Below are 19,450 nucleotides of genomic sequence, written 5' to 3' on the forward strand. Positions count from 1 at the left end.
TATTTATATGTTTCAAATGTTGATACGTATACAATGCAACAGTTGCTTAGCAGCAAATTCATTAATTGATTAAGTGGTTTGGCTAATTGATTGAAGTTCCCGCCTAGTGCGGTATATAAGCTGGATCTTTATTATGTATTAATGAAATCTGAAGAAGCGCGGTTGCACCGCGTGAAAGCGCTTATTCCTTTTTTTGCTCCTGTTTTTGTTCTTTATTAAAAGAATATATTTTTTACAACGAAGTGTTATCGTTTCATGCCAGCACAGGTGTTGCAGCTCTGCATGTGGTTTTTGGATGGTTCCGTTCAACAATTTGGTGACTTACTATTGCTAGCTTTAACGGCTGAAGTTATAGGATTAACTTATTGAACTGTCCTAAGTGGCTGGTTCACCACTCTTGTTCTTCATTGTTGATTTTTGCTTTTGGTGAGTGAACCACTTGACAATTTTCACCGACTTCTTCATTCATCATATTAATAATTAAATAAACACATTCAATAGAAAAAGAATCAATAAAAACTTGCATTAAATAAAACGTAAGACAAATGAGCATAGCTATAAATCACAAAGCTCTTAGTCTGTGGGCAACCAAAAATGCCATATCAACCAAGAGTCTGAACCATCATTGGTCAGATCATATATTTCTTTGTATATGCCTTTTACTAACAATAAAAAGTAGTATATGCACTTTAATACTGATATAAAATTACTCATATTAATAATTAAATAAACACATTCAATAGAAAAAGAATCAATAAAAACTTGCATTAAATAAGACATAAGACAAATGAACAATTTTTGACAAAAAATTCAATCATATAAGACATAAATACCTTAAATTCCTACTACTACTATATAGAATGTAGACTATAAAAAGGTCACAACACTCAAAATATATGTGAGATATTATCTGCATTCAATCAATACCGGTTTCAGGGAAATAAAATTATTTAAACCTGGTGGAAGATGTGCCGCTAATTTCAAAATCCAATGCAACTCTGCTTTGGCTAAAATATTTTCAATACTGCCCCCCCTCATAGTTGGTGCAACTATTTGTAGGACTCTAAATTTAAAGAGGTGAGAATTGTATTCCTTTACATGCCTGGCTAGTGCATTAGTTTCTTCCTGCTTCCGGATCTCATATAAGTGATCATAAATGCGATCTCTCAACCTTCTCTTTGTTAAACCTACATAGAATGCTGTACAGAGGGAGCAGGTGGCCAGATATATCACATTTCTTGTGTTACAGTCAGCATAGTGATTAGGTTCAAAGATAACATCCATACTGGGATGTTGATAAGTCTGTATCTTACTCAGATTATTACACCTAGGACAATGTAAACAAGGGTAGGTACCTTTACTCACTATGTCTCCCAGTAATAAACAAGTAGATTTCCTCACATTAGTGACATGTTGATCATTACAAAGGTGCTTACTCAGATTATTACACCTAGGACAATGTAAACAAGGGTAGGTACCTTTACTCACTATGTCTCCCAGTAATAAACAAGTAGATTTCCTCACATTAGTGACATGTTGATCATTACAAAGTTTAACCACCACATGTCATATACCAGCACTGTATGCTGTCTTGTTTGTCACACACTAAAACCTACATACAAATATGCGCATACTAACCTTCACCAACATATATATCTCCACCCTTTACAAAGAGTTGCAATATGTCCCCTGCTCTATGCACATATACAGATGTGAATATATATGACATATATATATTTCTCTGTATGTGTGTGGCATGCACACACAAGGTCCACACTGTTGTAAGTCCCTGGACCTCACAGCTGAATGGTTGGGCCTTGCTGCAACGCAAACAGGTGTCACATATGAACACACAATACCATTAGGGTGAGTACATATGGCTACAAATGCTAGATAAGCATACTAAACTGCTACAGCAGTTGACAATGCTAAGCTACACTTTAATATGACTATCATGCATGTGTTGTTCTGTCACACCCATGTTTATATAATGTTAGCGCTAATCCCCCCAACAGCCATTGGCCACACTACTTTACAGAACACAGATAACATGGATCAGACCTTTGACATTTAATGCTGAGCTACACATTTCACAGGTATGTCCCACTGTCCACAGATACACACTGTATTGTCCATAGCAGTAGTTAAGCAGAACATCTATGCATAAATAAGTACTGCTACCACATCTGAATGGTTCACATTATGTAGACTATTATTCAATAACATCTTTCCATGCCAGTAAATACATATGTGTCACATACCTTTCCTTTGTATGATTTGGTAATATTTCTTTTTTTTTTCCTTCTCTCTCTCTCTCTCTCTCTCTCTCTCTCTCTATCTCTCTCTCTGTCAGTCTCTGCAATAGAGTGATTAAGTTTGTTGGCAGAGATTGCAGCCTGCTTTTGTAGGTATTTGCACATGAGCATGTGATGGCCTCTGCACCAATTAGTGGCCACCACTTGCTAATTGCATGCAGCCTGCTGTGTAGTAATTGCAGTAATCACTGTCATAGCAACCCAGTACTATAAATTGCTAACTCAGGTAGGCATGGCCCTTTCAGCTTTCCAAGATGGAGATCATCCTTGTTTGCTGTGGACATCATTGTTTAAGACAGAAGGTTGGTATAGTTCTTATATCAGAAACCTGGGGTGTAGCCAGAGATTTACATTTTGCACTCAGACCTAATGTTGCTGCTTCCAGTACCCACTTGTCAGTGTAGAAATGTACTCACCCCTCAAAATGCTACCCCAAGATACATGGAAAGATGTACTTTCTTTTCAACTTTTACAATTAACTGCCATACAAAGCTAGTTATTGAGATGTATTCCTTTGGCACAAGAATTCTTTGTGAACTGCTATACTGTGAATATTCATTTACTCAGTTTTAAACAGTTTGTGTTTTTTTAGTGTTGACATTAGCACAAGCTGCTCAGAAAAACTGGACACATGTCAGTACTGTGAGTATGCTTACCTACGTCCTTGGTAGACCCTGCACACACAGGTATATTCTACATTTGGGCAGGGGTGCAGAAGTACAGAGAGCATAAGTATTATTGTGTGGATTTTATCTTGCTGGACTTACAAGGCTGCTGTGTACATGTTAGTTTATCAAGGCAAGTAGTCTGTCTGCGTAACTCCCAGCTGTGGACCTATCCACATGGTAGCCAGAGAATAGCCTGTTATTTTTTGACTGCGCACCACACAGGTCTTTTCAGCAATAGAGCAATAGCATTGTTACAGTTGGTTGCTACCAGTACATGGCTACATCCATTTTTATTTCAGTGTTGTATTCCTACATAAGGGTATGCTTCCGAAACTCCTTCCAAAGCTATTTGCACAGTGTGTAACGGCAAAAAGGCTGATATGCGTCTCTGTTTCTGTCTCTGCCAAACCTCTCAAACACTCAGGTACATATTTGAACAGACTCAGGGAAAGGTAAGGAAAAAGTCAGGGACACCTTTAAAATGTTAGTGCCATTAAGTTGAAACATTGAGAGAATCAGAGCATATGAATTAATACACCTTTTCTGAAGTAAAATGTGTCTAACTCTTAATTATTGTCATTATTCATTAAGTGTAATTCACTACCTTTCCGGCCAAAGTCAAATTATTTTAGGAGGGATTCAGAGAGACAGAGCTAACATTTGTGTTAAAATCAGGGACATCCCTGAAAATTAGGGACAGTTGGGAGGTATGGCCTCTGCCCTAAACAGATATGCCAGTGTTTGTCCTGCTGTGATACTGTGTGGGGTTGTAAAGTGATGGTGTAACATTATTTCCTGGTAGAATGGCTGCTTCTCTTATCACAGTCATGTAATGTAATGCCACAACAACTGTTGGTAAAGATCCATGGAACACGTTGTGTGGTATGGCATTCCTATTTTTCCTTTACATTCACTCATTCTGATGCATGATATATTTATTTCAGCACCAACTTGTTGTTTATCTACCGTGGCATAGTGGTACTTCATGTTGTGTAGTGTGCACAAGGTCCAGGGTTTGAGACTGACAGAAGTGTTTTATTTTGCTCCTGAGCAGAACAAAGGCCCTCACATACAGAGTGACTAAGGCACTTTTAAGCAGTTGTAAGCGGGTTTGCTCAGGTTTGCGCAATGCTTAGCAATGCTTAGCTAATCACAAACAAGTGCACACTCGCACAAACCGCTAACTACTGCTTAATAGTGCTTACTCCCACTAACCGCCACCCTCATTTCTTTGAAAGAAATGAAAAATGGGGAGATAGGAAAGTGGTGAAAAAGACAGCTACTAAGTAGGGCAGGACCAGCTTGAATGTCACACTGATGGGGGAAGGGATGTGAATTTAACATGTGTACCAATAACACTTTGTCTTACAGCACAATAAACCACTCCCATGCCTGATAAAAAGTATATATATATATATATATATATATATATATATATATATATATATATATATCTTTAGAAAGCTTGTGAGGAAATTATTACTCTATTTTTTTTTTTACTTGGATCGCCTGTCTTTGTACTTAATAAAAGATTTTCGACTAGAAAAAGACTGCCTGCCTTCCTTGGATTACTTTCGAATACATAGTAATGCTGTACAATTAAATATTTTCTATTATTATTTTTTGCTTTGTTTTGACTTAAGACGAGTTTAAGTTCGCTACTTCTACTACTACTACTGTCTGATATGATTAATATACAGTGATTAACTAGAAATATATGGACTGAAAATCTTCCACACAAAGAAGTTTCTTACACTGTTTTGATATGTTTATAAGACTTACTGAGTGCCTAGATGAGGTGATTTTATTGTTGTTATACATGTTGCCTGTAGAAGAGATATTATGTTAATCAAAACAAACTTGGGCTAGAACAGGCTGACAGAGAAGACTAATTCCAGAAGGAATTAGAGTGCACCCAAAATTGTTGACAGGATAAATGAAGACAATTTGAGACCTTTTCAGCCCTTGAGCATGCCTTGGAAAAACTGGGGGAAAAACATTCCAATAATTGTAGCAAGTAACTTTAAAGTAAAAGTTATATGCAAATAAATAAGCTACTTGTTCATGGTTTCCAGTGTCCATAACCATATGCAATGGACCACTGCCTGGAATCTGCTGTCCATGCCAATAGGTCAATGGCTGTTAGAGGATCCAACACTTAACTCATTCCCTCCGGTACAGCTCTTTTGAGTGTGTACCTTTAACTCCCAGTGGGTGTGGCTTGAGCCTTTAAAAAATTAAGTTATCACCTTACAATTCTAACAAATACTCATTGACAGAGGTCAGATATCAAAACAATTGTGTTTGCCATCATGTATGTTTCAAGATAAAATATTCTGATACCTGGTATGTAGCATGATTTTGGAATTATTAATGCAATATGAACAAGTAATATTTGATGCCTAGAGGAGCAGTAGGAAGTAACTGCATATGCACCTGGAGGCGTCACTCAGATGTAATGAGTGAATTATACATGACTTTCTCCTGTCATGGGTTTAACTAGCTGGACAGATTTTTTTTGACTAGCTAAAGCTTATTTTCAAAAATGTATAGGTAGGTATCTGGCTCTGGTCTGCAGTATATGCAGACCACTGTCTTATTTCTCCTAGAATTATGGCATTAAGATGCACAATGAAATTTAGGGTCTGGTAAGTGGCTTCAACATATTTTTCATAAAATTAGGGAATATTCTCTGAGTCATAGTGCTATGCAGAGTTAAGCTACCAGACTTCAGCTGAAAATGTGAATAGCTGCAGAGAGAATGACTTTCTAAAAGGGAAAAAAGTGACAACTTCAACACAGACTATAGGAGATTTTTACTGAAATTAATAACTCCTTAAAATATACAATGTTTATGTGGAAGGCTGTTTGAGTTGTAAAGCTTTAAGAATGCCTGCAATTTGCATATAAAGTTTGTGTACATTCTACAGTAATGGGGAAAACAAACATCCTTATTATCCTTATTTGTGGCAGTTTTATACATTTATATGAAAACACATACATGTAACAAACTCCATGTCATACAGAGATAAAGACCCAATTACTATGCAGGTGACCAGAGTTCAGACAGTGGTCAGGCACCACTAAAGCTCTCAGGGGAAGATGAGAGTTAGTGGTCATTGCTGGCTAAGCCATCCTGGGAATGACCAAAATTGCTCTAACTTGCTACTTAGGTGACACCATATTGGAGCTCTATACTTTGCACCCATTTTAATCAGGTCTGTGAGTGCAGACTGCCTATTTGCCAACAAGTATAGTTCCAAAAACATACATGCTTTCTGAGGCCGACAGTAACTGCACATCTTGTAGAGCTGCTATAAATGGAGTTGTCTAAAGGTGAGGGTAGCCTGTCCCATCAGGCCTGAAAGTTGTCTTGCTCCCTAGTATCTGAGTCTTGCCATGGAAGGGGGGGTACATGGGCTGAATAGGCAGCCACAGATTGAAATGAATGGGTTGTAGCATTCTTCCCTAGCCTGAGGTTGCCTGCCTTTTGCTCCCCTCTCAGTATAACAAATTGGAAAAAACTGGGAAAAGAAAGTGGAACATTGGGCAGATCCAGTGCAGGATTGATCAGTCTATCAGTCTATCTATCTATCTATCTATCTATCTATCTATCTATCTATCTATCTATCTATCTATCTATACATGCATACACACATGTGTGTGTGTGTGTGTGTGTGTGTGTGTGTGTGTGTGTGTGTGTGTGTGTGTGTGTGTGTGTGCACGTGCACGTATGGGTGGGTGTATGTGTATAATATGAGTATGTGACAACTTTCTGAATACTGACATGTTAAAATTCATAATACTGAATCACAAATATCAAAAATCCTAATTTTTCAAAAGGTTGAAACATTACAGTGCTGAGCTCAAAATGCCTACTAATAACATACATGCACTACATAGATACCCTGTGCTAGTACATAGCCGGACAACAAACAATATCACTCCCCTGTTAATAAAACTTAGAAATGAGTGCTGGTATCATTCCTGCATGTAGAGATGAGGTATTTTGATTTCAATATTTTACAATTTTAGCATTGTGACATTTCAATATTGTGCATTTAGTATTATGTCTTAAATATTATATATGTAGATATATATACATATATATATATATATATATATATATATATATATATATATATATATATATATAGCGAGAGAGAGAGAGATTTAGATAGATATAGATATAGAGATGTGTATGCATGGATAAATTGGTAAAATTAGTTAATAAATTCACCAGGACACTCTGACTTAAGTAGGAGATGGATGCTTTATGACCACCCCTAAATACAAGACTTTACTTTATTTACATGTGTTTGTTGCAGAGGAAATTATTTTTTTCCTGGAGGTGCAAAAGACTCTAAAATGATTATAGAAAGTAAATATCATGCTTTGTGAAGTGGGAATCTACTATGGAAAATGTGAAAATGATATTCAAATTATTTATTTATAGGTTCATAGGTTGGTACTGTGCTATCAGCCCTAGGGCATATACAAGCCTAGCCATAACAATTCCCTGGCTATTTCTTCCCACACTATTTACTTCCCTGGACCCCTGTCTAGCAGGGCAACTGGCGTGATCCCCGGGGTGAATTTCCTTTCTCCCATCCAATCATCAAGGTTCCTTTTGAAGAGGGCCAAAGAGGTGCTCTGCTTGACATGTATGAGCAGTGTATTCCAGAGTCTGGGGAGTCTCTGGGTCAGGCACCTATCCCTCCAGCATGTTTTGTTTATTGTGATGACAAGATTTAGATCCCCGGAGTGTGTGGCTCTGAGGGATTGGGATTTCTTTAAGTGTAGCATGTCTAACAGCTCTGGGTTTGACATAGCCTTGTATGTTAAGCAGAGATCGCCTCGGAGTAGATGATATGCGACAGAGTATAGCTGGAGTTTTTTTAAGGCGGTCAGCATAGGGCATCTGCTTTAGTCCTGTGATTCTTTTAGTGAGGTATTTCTGCGGCCTTTCCAGTTGTTGCAGATATCTTGAGAGGTACATACCAAATGGGGCGTTGTATTCTATAATGGGTCTAATGAGGGATGAGTACAGTGGGACAATGACCTCCTTTTTTTCTGGATGAAAAGCCCTTAGTGATGAGGTGTGCCACATAGAAGGATTTCCTGACTGTTGTGGTGACGTGGTTATTGAAGGTGAGACCACTGTCCACCTGTGTCCCTAAGTCTCTTATCACACTTTTGGTGTTTAGCGTACTGCTACTTATATGATAATTCATGTGTACATGCTTTTTCCCAAAGGGGATAACTATACATTTCTTGGCATTGAGCTTGAGCCCAAGGCTCTGGCACCAAGCATCTGTTTCTGTAAGGCCATTTTGTAGAGTATCCACATAATTTGGGGATTCAATAATGGCTCCCAGTTTGCAGTCATCTGCAAACTTTGTTAGCCAGAGTCCCTTAGTGTTGGCCTGTACTTCAGAGAAGTAGATGCCAAACAAGAGAGGTCCCAGGACTGAACTCTGAGGTACTCCACTTGTTACTTGTCTGGAGCTGGATTTGGAGTCAGCTACTTTTACAGTGTGGGTTCTGTCAGTAAGCCATTTGGCAACCCATCGAGTGATGTAGGGATTAATGCCCAGCATAGTAAGTTTATCTATGATTCCAGAGTGGGGGATGGTGTCAAAGGCCTTGGCGAGGTCCAGATAGGCTCTGTAGACTGCCTTACCCTCTTCCATGGCTCTGGAGAATGATTCGAAGAAGTCAATAAGGTTCAGGAGACAAGATCGGCCCTTCACAAACCCAAACTGGGTGGGGTCCAGTGTTTTAAGGTTGCCAATGTCTTTGTTTATAAGTTCCATGATAATATGTTCCATGGCCTTGCAGATCAGGCTCGTCATATTGATGTGGCAGTAGTTCCTGGGATCCAAGGTGGATCCCCCCTTGTGGAGTGGGATAAATGTAGGTGTGCACCACTCAGTGGGCACGAAGCCTGAGGTGAGGGTATGATTAAACATGACACTTAGGTGAGGTGCCAGTTCATATTGTAGTTCATGTAGTACACAACCCAGGATGTCATCTGGTCCCATGGATGCTATATTCTTAGCTTTGGAGAGTGCATTTTTTTACCTGTGTGGCCATTATTACCAGAATTTGGCAATCTTCCAGTATTGAGATGGACCATTTAGGGGGTGAGAGGGGGGTGAAGTTGGCACTGAATCAAACTGCCAGAATATTGGCAATATCCTGGGGTTCAGTATATTTAATGCCATTCTGTTGTAGCTCAGAGCAGATCTGAGCATTTCCATTTCAATTCTTGATATAGTTATAGAATGCCTTGTGGATGTCTTTGGAATCTTTGGCAATTTTATTTTCATAACTAGCTTTGGAGGATTTTATGAGGGATCAAAGCTTCTTAGTGAGGCTGGTAAGTGAGTTTTTTGCATCCTGGGATTTTCCTCTTTTCTGCAATAGTTTTTTCCCTTTTGTTGTAAAGTTTGTTTATGGCGGGGGACCACCAGATTGGCTTCCTTTTTTTGGAGAAGAGCATCTTGCTTCTATATGGGATGGCACTATAAATGCATGAGTGAATGTGCTCATACAGTGCCTTAGTGTAGGACTCAGCAGTCGAACTTTCAGTTCCCGTCTGCATAGGTGACATGAAGTTTGTAACTTCTGACTTGAGTGGCATGAAGTTAGCCTTGAAGAAGTTTTTTATGGTGGTTTCCTTACTGGGGGTGGGGGTGGGATGTGTATGTTAAGGGTGATTAGCTTATGGTCTAACCTGACCAACGAGGGGGTGACCATAGGTGTGGAGTATCGATTTCCCATGTTGGTAATGACCAGGTCTAGGATATTGGAGCCCCTGGTGGGACTATAGTTTAGTTGATCCAGGGCATTGGAATTTATGAATTCCAAGAACCATTGGGCAAAGGTGTTGGTGCACGAGTAGTTTTCCCAGTTAATGGCAGGGTAGTTGAAATCACCCAGAATTAGGGTGTTTGGTTGAATATTAATATTTTTCAGTATGTTTAGAAAGGTGTATTGAGAATCTTGGGGCATGGTGGTGGATCTGTAGTCAGCTACAATTTGGATTGCAGTCTTACCTAGTGTTAGTTGCACCTGGAGAATTTCAGACTCATTGTGTTGAGCAACTAACCTGGTAGTGTTTATATCCTTGGTGAATATGGACACTCCTCCACCTTTACTGTTTCGATCCTGGTTTGGTGGCCAAAAAGTGTGGTAAGAGTTGTAGCCCGGTATTGCAGGGGTGCTCTCTGGAGCCTTGAACCAGGTCTCAGTTACTGCACAGGTATCAATGTTCTCCATTTTTAGAAGTGCCTCGAGAGAGTGCATTTTGAGGTTTAAACTTCTAGCATTGAGTAGCATTACCTTCAGATTTTGCATGCTTGTACCTGTTACGGTGGTGGTTTTGTGCTTTGAACTTTGCCTAAAACTTAACTTAATTTACTTCATTTGTTTACTCCATTTATTTATTTACTTATCAACTCCTGGCTTTCTTAGTTGACATTGAAGTGGGAGCCGTGGGAGCATAAAACAATATTGCAACTTCTGTCCTTGATGTTAACACATTTTGGTGCATCAGATGTGCAAGTTTTGTCTATATGGCTCTTTTAAGTCTTCCTTTAAATGAAAATAAACCTTCTGAGATAAATAAATAACTAGTAGTTATGACAACTCTCATTTATAACCATGAAAAACATAGTTTTTTTGAAAGAAATGATGTTGTGAATTCAGCATTGTCTTGTTCACCAAACTTTTGTCAGTAGCAATATCTCAACTGTCCAGATTTTTGCAGAATGTCCAGATTTTTGTTTCATATTTTTAATCTGTTCCTCATAAAATTTGTGGTGTTCTGACAAATCACTGGGATGATTTCAGCAATGAAGTCACTAAATAATAACATACATTTGAGTATCAGATTTAAATTCAGAAAATGCATGGTAACACAAACCCAGCTATTCTAGCAATTTTCTAAATTTAGAAGACCAATATTTAAAATATGTTCCTATTTTTTGCCTTTGTCCCCCCATTATGCTAGGCTTTGTCCAGATTTTTTCCACTAAGATGTTGAGAGGTGATGAGCGTGGTTACAAATTTGACTAAAGGTTTGTGCCATGCAAGCCACTGGCCTTGTACTTTATGATTTGGGGAATCAATTCACGGATGAGTAGGGTGGCAGGCAAATTCATCAATGGTTAAGAGACTGAGATCACCTCTGTGTCAGTAGTGCAAATTGCAATATATTAACTGTCATATGCATTACATGACTTTGATGAAAGAATAGTTAGGCAATATAAAATAGATTCTAAATCTTATTGACCCATCCAAACTATCAGCTCTGTATTTTTGCAGAGTTTCTATGTATATTTGGATATTTAACTTTCTAAGAGGATCAATTTATTATTTCTGTAAAAATGCTGATTAAAATGCATGTTACAAACCAGTACAGCAACTTAAAACTTTTGACAATTATATCATTCTATATATCCTTCTCTGTCACTGTTATTTCATGATTCAGTGCTGTATTGATTATGGATATAATTTTTTCACAAGTTTGGTAGACCTAACAAATCACGTATCTAAAATAAATGCACCCTGAAATACATTATTTCTGCATTGTAGCATTGTAGTTCACCATGTAAAATACCTTACAGAAATGCATTGTTTTACACCTGAAGGCAGATTATACAAGCACCAGTTATTGTCAAAATTAATATATTTTTTATTTACTATTGCAATTACATTTGAATTAAAATTTTGCTGTGGAGTTTGCTCATTTTGAAAGGTGTTACAAAGTTAAAAGGTATAACCTTAAGCATCAGGCTCAAGGCTAAAACAATAAGTCTGCACTCTTAAAAAAGATTCATGCCAATTGCCAACTCTCCTTACCTTGAAGGGACAACATAGTAACACAGAATGTAGAGTTTGTAGTTACAGAAAAAGAAGAATGTAAAATTCACAGGCAATTCAGGATTCTCAGCTTTATTCATACATGTATAATGAACAAATGGGCTTTACATTTTGCTTATGTCCCATTAACATCAAACAGAACAGTAGTTACTGATTTAAAGTTGATCATATATTTTCGTGGAGAGAAAAAGACAGCTTTGTCTGATTCAGTTTGAAGGGTTGTATGACACCCTAGACAGAGATGGAGTGTACCTTTCTTACAGTTTGGGGAAGAACTATGGAGGTCCAAGGGTGTTCCAGGGTACTGGCTGATGGGCTGCTGGACCCCTCAGCTAAAAACGGAAAAAACAAATTGATCTTCTTCATGGTGGTTTATATGTATGAGGGCATATCAGTTCTCAACTGTCCCTTAGTTTTTCAGCTTTGTGTGTGTGTGTGTGTGTGTGTGTGTGTGTGTGTGTGTGTGTGTGTGTGTGTGTGTGTGTGTGTGTGTGTGTGTAAATGTGTAGTCTGAAAAAAATCAGTGTGGCATACCTCTTAAATGTGAAAAATTTTGTGAAATGACTACAATTGTGCTTCATATTTTTGGTCTGTTCCTCATAAAATGTGTGGTTCTCTGGCAAATAATTGATGACTAAAATCATTAAAGTAACAGATATCTGAATTTCAGACTTCATATTCTTCAGAAAATGCATGCTAATGTTAATAAACTTCCATTAAAGATGTGTGGTCTGTCCAATTGATAAGCACTGCAGTAACTAGGTAATGGCAGACATCTGAGTTTCAGACTTAACAGCCTTCTGAGAAAACCCTGCTAATATAAAGCCTGTTATTTAAGCAATTTTCTATGTAAAGGTAGTATTTGTCCCTGATTCTGGTAATATTTCCGTTATTTTATAATTGTCTCCTTGTTTCTTGAGGTAAGCTGTTGAGGGGTATTTGAAAGTTTTGAGTGGGGGCTGTAATGAGTTGCACACCATATTCTGACAGTTGTGTGATGAGAAGATACAATTTGTTGCAGTAAGTTATGTATTTTTTTCATTCATTTTATCACAAACAATCACCTCAACTATACAGTCACAGTCACGTAAGTGGTTATAACTGATGGGTGTGTGTGTGTGTGTGTGTGTGTGTGTGTGTGTGTGTGTGTGTGTGTGTGTGTGTGTGTGTGTGTGTGTGTGTGCGCGTGTGTGTGTGTGTCTATGGGAATAGATACTCTCAACTGTCTCTGATTTTGTAGAATGTCTCACATTTTAACTCATATGTTGGCCTGTTCCTTGCAAGTTTGTGGGGGTTTTGTTCTGTTAAATCAATGAAGACTGCAGTCTGTAAATAATGACAGGCATTTGAATTTCAGACTTAATAGTCCTTAAAAACATGCTAATGCAATCTCTTATTATTATAGCAAGTTTTTAAGTTTACAAAGGTGACAGCTGCCCTTGATTTTGATTCTTGCCCCACCATTATTTTAGCTTTCTTCTTGATTCTTGAGATAAAAGGTTGAGACATATAGGGCGGTTGCACACTATTATGACAGCAGTGAGCTGAGAAGATAAATGCCTGTGTGGCAGTTTTTATGTATTTATTCAGTCATTTCATACAAACAAATCCAGTGAGGTATACAGTCACAGTCCTACAAGTGGGTGTAACTGATGGTAACTTACAACTGTCTGTGAGTAAGTGTATATGGGGGCCTATAAATTACTGCTGTCAGTAATTATTTTTATTTTATTACATTCTGGAACCTGAGGTGTATACAGTCAATGAAGTTGGCTTTAATTGCTGGATTCAGGGGTTGTCTTTGAATGAAAGTGATTATCACTGCTGACATTAATTCATTCTACTTAATATTTTATCTTTTCAGACATAGTGTGCATTTGTCCAGTACTATATAGTGGCTATTTTCAGACAATCAAATATTTGAGGCATGCACATTCAATAAAGGCACTGTAATTAATTAGAATGGTGACTGTATGTGATGAAATCACTGAACGTATGTGGGAAAGGGGTTGCAGTGTCTCTAAAAATTGCAAGTTGATCATAGTTCTGTTTCCATTTCCATCACAGTCAGACATCAGCATTTTACTCATTAAGTTGCTGTCTGTGGGGGTCTGGTTAGGTTGGGTGTGATAGCAGCACAAAATCACTTTTTAAGAGTGTTTGTTTCTCTGGTTGAGATTTTGGTTATGATTCCTTATGGGTGGAATCTGCATGTACTTCCCCTCTCTTTGTGGGTTTTATCACTGTGCTTTTTTTTCTTTTTCCATATCCCAGATGAAAAATATATACCCCTGGCCATACCTTTCAACCTGGAAACATCAAAAATCTGGACAAGGCCCATGCAAAATAGGTACAAATCTGTACGCTGATTAACATAAAATTTGCATATATAATTACACAACCCCACCCACTCCAATGGAATTGTGGGATACCATCTTTCAAACAGACTGAAGAACAGACAACCAAAATATGGCACCTGAGTCCCACTGCAACCATTCCAGTCTCTCATTACCTGGCTATTTTGCCCCATTTACCATAAACACTAATGTCCATACTGTTTTACTTCTACAATGATTATTTGGATTTTATATTTACATTTTATAGCACAATGCACAAACACTAATAGACATCTGCTAAACAAAGCAAGATTGTCTCACAATGAAAATAGACTAAGCATTAAAACTGCTAAGCATTAAAACTTCTCTGCCCTTGAAACTCACATTCGTTGAAACATCATTGAAACCCACACCACATCCAAAGAAAATGCATCTGGTGGCCAGTTGTGGATAAAGATTACCTTTAAGCTGTTTTCAAATCATAAACCCCTTGCCCAAAGAAACATACATGTGTTTTTTGATAAACCTTCCTGACATTATTAAATTATATTCCTTGTATAATACAGCACACTTGTTAGAATTAGAGAGTGCATTTTAAATTTACTATTTGAACATCTTTCCAGTAGGCAATGAAACAAAATGCATGAGCCAATAATGACAAAACTGCTCAATTCAAAATATTTCCATCATAAAAGTCTACTTCCACACACATTTTTAAGAAAATATGAACATCACTATTTAATACACTGAAACATCAATTTACTAAAGACCATATTATTTCCAAAAGCAGCATAGCTATAACATGTATGACTGGTAGAAACAGGACATGGTTAAGTACAAAAGAAAAATATTGGAAAGAAGGGATTAAAAAGGTACACAACACAAGATAACATGCCCTACTAGATGTCAATGATCTACTTTAACAAACTTCACTGCAAATAAAACCATGGCTAACTTCAAACTATGGCAACTTGTGCCTGAAAAGTTTGGGAGTTAGCAGTGCAGGCAAGCTCCACAAATAGGCACAGGCACAAGTCCCAATGCTTTAGGTAAATACATTTTTAAGACTGCAGTCAGGGAGTACTAGTTCTGACTGAGTGAATGTTCTCACACCCAGCAAGTAATTCTTTAAACAGATAAAACAAGATGAACAGCAGTGCATGTTTTGATTACACAAGTGGATATTAAACAGTCAACATCTTCCACTTTAACGTTTGGTCATTCACACATTCCCATCAACAGTAGTATAAACTGAGAGATATGCAGAAAAATATATACAATCTCAGATTCTGACAGTTAAAAAGATCACTGGTTCAGTTTCTATCTCTATTAAACCAACATACCAAAAAGTGAAAAAGGTCAACATACAAAAAAATCCCAGCAAAGTTCATGCAAGTGGGCAGTCTAGCTAAAGGAAGTTAAGACCGCAACCCTAGAAACATACAGCAGAATCCTGGACCATAACACAACCAAAATGTGCAGCCTCTCCACTCTACCTCCGTAACACTATACCAGCAAACAGAACAGTAAGCCCCACCAGATCCCTCTTCTCCACTCAGTTTTCAGCACTCCACCCCTTATAGCACTCTTTTCTCCTTACCGATCTCTGCAGCTCACCAAGCCATATTGATGCTCTCGCTTTAGCAGGCTCGGTTTTTCACCCTCCATCCTCCCCTTCCAGCACACGCAAGCTGTCTTGCTGCTTACACCCAATAGTTCCCTTTGGAGAGTTTTAAAAACTAGCCTTGTGTGCACTATGGTAAAGAATTCTGCACACCAGTGCTACTCTAAACTTTAACGATCACTGATGTACTTTCCCAAGATCTTCCCCCCTTAGTTGCTAACTACTGAGTAGAACTACCACTATCTACTAAGTCGCCATCTCAGTGTCTAGGAAATGTGAGCTGCAGCCTACAAAATTCATGAATATGAATAATTCCTCTTAGCAGTTTAGACAGCTTCTCTGTCATACTGTGCAAATACGTACCTACATTTAAACACTTAGGTATGCTGCTGTCCCACTCCCAATAAACAAAGACACACACAAGCACACACACACACACACACACACACACACACACACACACACACACACACACACACACACACACACACACACACACACACACACACACACACACACACATAGACACACACACACACACACACACACACACACACACACACACACACACACACACACACACACCTCTGAAGTTTCCTTACCTGCATGAGTCTTTAATTCATCCGAACAATTCCCCCTTGCAGTCCGAGTCCAGACATAAATAAATCTATCCGATTCCCCCACATAATACTGCATATTTGTCAGCATTACAGCAACCATTTGTTGCCATTCCTGCTGTGCATTTGAGTAGTCAGGGCAGCCAGAAATTTATGAGCTCCTTAAGCTCAAGTCCAACAGGCTGGTAGCCCTGATGGAGCTGATGTCATCATGCACATGATGACGTCAGCTCCATCAGCGTAAAAATTGAAAAAAAATAAAAGAAAAAATCGGAAATGAAGGGGTGCCACTCGAGAATCGTGGTACCCCTTCACTTGAACTTCAAACTTCGGAAAAAAAATGAGTAATTCGGCACAATTGGGAGGTATGCCCCTGGCTGTTTACTTTTACTTTCATCCCAAATCTAACATCAGAAGGATACATAGTATGTAACTATTCTCAGATGAGACTTTTATATCCATGCATTTGTCTTCTCAGTTTATTGGAGAGCTACAGTTTTCTTAGCTTTGAACATTAACCTTCAGGCACAACATGTTTTTCCTTGGAATAAAACAAATAAATAAGACTGAGCATTTTTCGTTGTATAAAATTTTTATTCTGGTCATCATTATTCAAAAAGTTGTAAAAAAAAACTCTAAGAAGCACCCAAGAGCATCTGGAGTCCTATGATTTCTGGTTGCCTAGCAGTTTAATTTAGTTGCCTACTTCCAGTGGCGGCTGATGACTTCAAATGAAATGGGGGCTGCATGATACAGCTAAATGAGTGTGGTCACCTAGAAAGAGGTGTGGCCAATTAGAAAGGGATGAAGCTATGTTACAGAAATACTCATTAACTCACTAATTATTTTACATTCATCTTAAAATACAGACAAAAAAGTATTACAGTTTTGAAATGATATAACTATAACAGTAAACAGCAGGGCAATGTGTTTAAATCACACCCAGCCCCAATTCCCAGTGCCTATCCCACCCACAGTATCTGATTTAATCTTGTGAGGTAAAATAGAAAAACAACAACAAAAAAGACAATACTGTCATTAAGGTAAGTGTTCTTTTTTTCACATAAACAACACTCAGTTCAGAGCTTATGGTTGATCTTACTTCCCTCAAATGCACATTAGTCTTGCAAAGCAAGCTAGAACTGCAATCATTCCATTTGCACATAAACATTGCCCCATCCCAACTGCCTACCCAGAGAATCTGTTTTGAGCCCACAAGGTTTAAAATAATGAAAATAAAAGACCAATGTTATATTACTGTATTTCTTTCACATCACATAGCCAAGAACTTGCATGAGATCTTACTTCATCTCACCCATACACACTTTACTCGTGCAAAAGTAGAGTTTGTTTCAACAACAAAACATTGATAAGCCATCCTATTTTATCTTGACTAACCCTGCAAAAAATACTAGGTTAAAATAAAAACAGATGTCATCCACAAATGGCTCTCCCGAACACACTACATACCTAGTATCTCTTTGACTCCTGCCATGATATATTAAAAAAAAAGAAAGTCATCAACAGCCCCCAAAAGACATTGATCACTATCATCTGGTTGAACTTCCCAGAATATTTTGTTAAAGAAAGAAAATCATCAACAGTCCACAAAACACATTACCTCCATTGTTAAAAACTCTGTGTGCATACTGTTTTATGCTTTACTTATACAGTAATTAGAGATATTTGGATTTAATTTACAACTTTTATTCCAAATTTTAATGCATAAACACTGATAGACATTTGCTAAACAAAGCAATGCAGTCTTACAGTGAAAACAGACTTAGCATTAAAACTTCACTGCCTTTGAAACTCATTAAAACAGTATTGAAATCCACATTCAAAGAAAAGGCATTTGGCCAGTGGTGTGTTAAGTTTACCTTTGGGCTGTTTTCAAATCAGAGGCCCCTTGCACACATTTAGGACCATGCAAAAGTTCTTTGATTCACCTTTCTGATTTATTCAATTATCAAATATATTAATTAAATTATATCCCTTGTATAATACAGCAGCACTTGTTAGACTGCATTTTAAATTTATAGTTTTGAACATTTTTCCAGTAAACAATGAAAGAAAACATATGACCTACTAATAACAAAGCTGCCCAATTCAGAACATTTCAACCATGAAAGGCCACTTAAACTTCTGTCAATACAATCCACCAATATTAGTCAATATGCACAATCTCCACAGAAGTGAAGTTTGGAACAGACAAATTTGTCAGGGGATGATCTTGGTTTGAATAGAGTGGGGGGGCTGGATGTAGGAAGATAGGTAAGTTAGGTAGTGCAGGTAGGGAGTAGGTAGGAAAGAGTTAAAAAAGCTGGGAGCTGAGAGAGGAAGTGAGGTAAGGCATAGGGCTGGATCGTATCATGTTTTGTAGGGGAAACTGGTATGAGTAAGCACATTTTGGTGTGGTCTTGTTGAAGCAGGATCACATTCTGACAACCCAACCTGAGGTGTTATTAAGGGAGGCCTTGGGTAGTGCTAGTCAGTGAGGTGTGTACAGTATGAGTTTGTTTATATATATATATATATATATATATATATATATATGGTTCTACCTGACATAGCCGAAACCACACAACACCGACAACCACATCACCGACACCACATATTCGACAGTCCATAAACACGAAACCACACATAACCGACGGTACACAAACACGAAACCCCATACACTGCACACACCACAATAACAATTATTAAAAACAAAACACATCCCCATTCCACAAACCACACACACAACACAAGCACACCAAAATCCTTACAAGCCCACACTAAACCTTACCGTAACCCTAAGGTCCGCCGCCCCTAACCCTAACTCACTTAACCCACCCCTATCGCTCCCTAACCCTAACTCACTTAACCCACTATCCCCACAGACCGCCAATCTCCACACTTACCTGCTCGCACCCCTAACGTCCCATACTCACACAGCCTTTCCCCATGTCGGCATCCTCGGCGTTGGTGTTGTCATCCGTGGTCGGTCTTCTGCATT

Source organism: Protopterus annectens, chromosome 3.part0 (assembly GCF_019279795.1).
Source record: "Protopterus annectens isolate FY-2018-M chromosome 3.part0, PAN1.0, whole genome shotgun sequence".
In the NCBI taxonomy this organism is placed as follows: Eukaryota; Metazoa; Chordata; order Ceratodontiformes; family Protopteridae; genus Protopterus; species Protopterus annectens.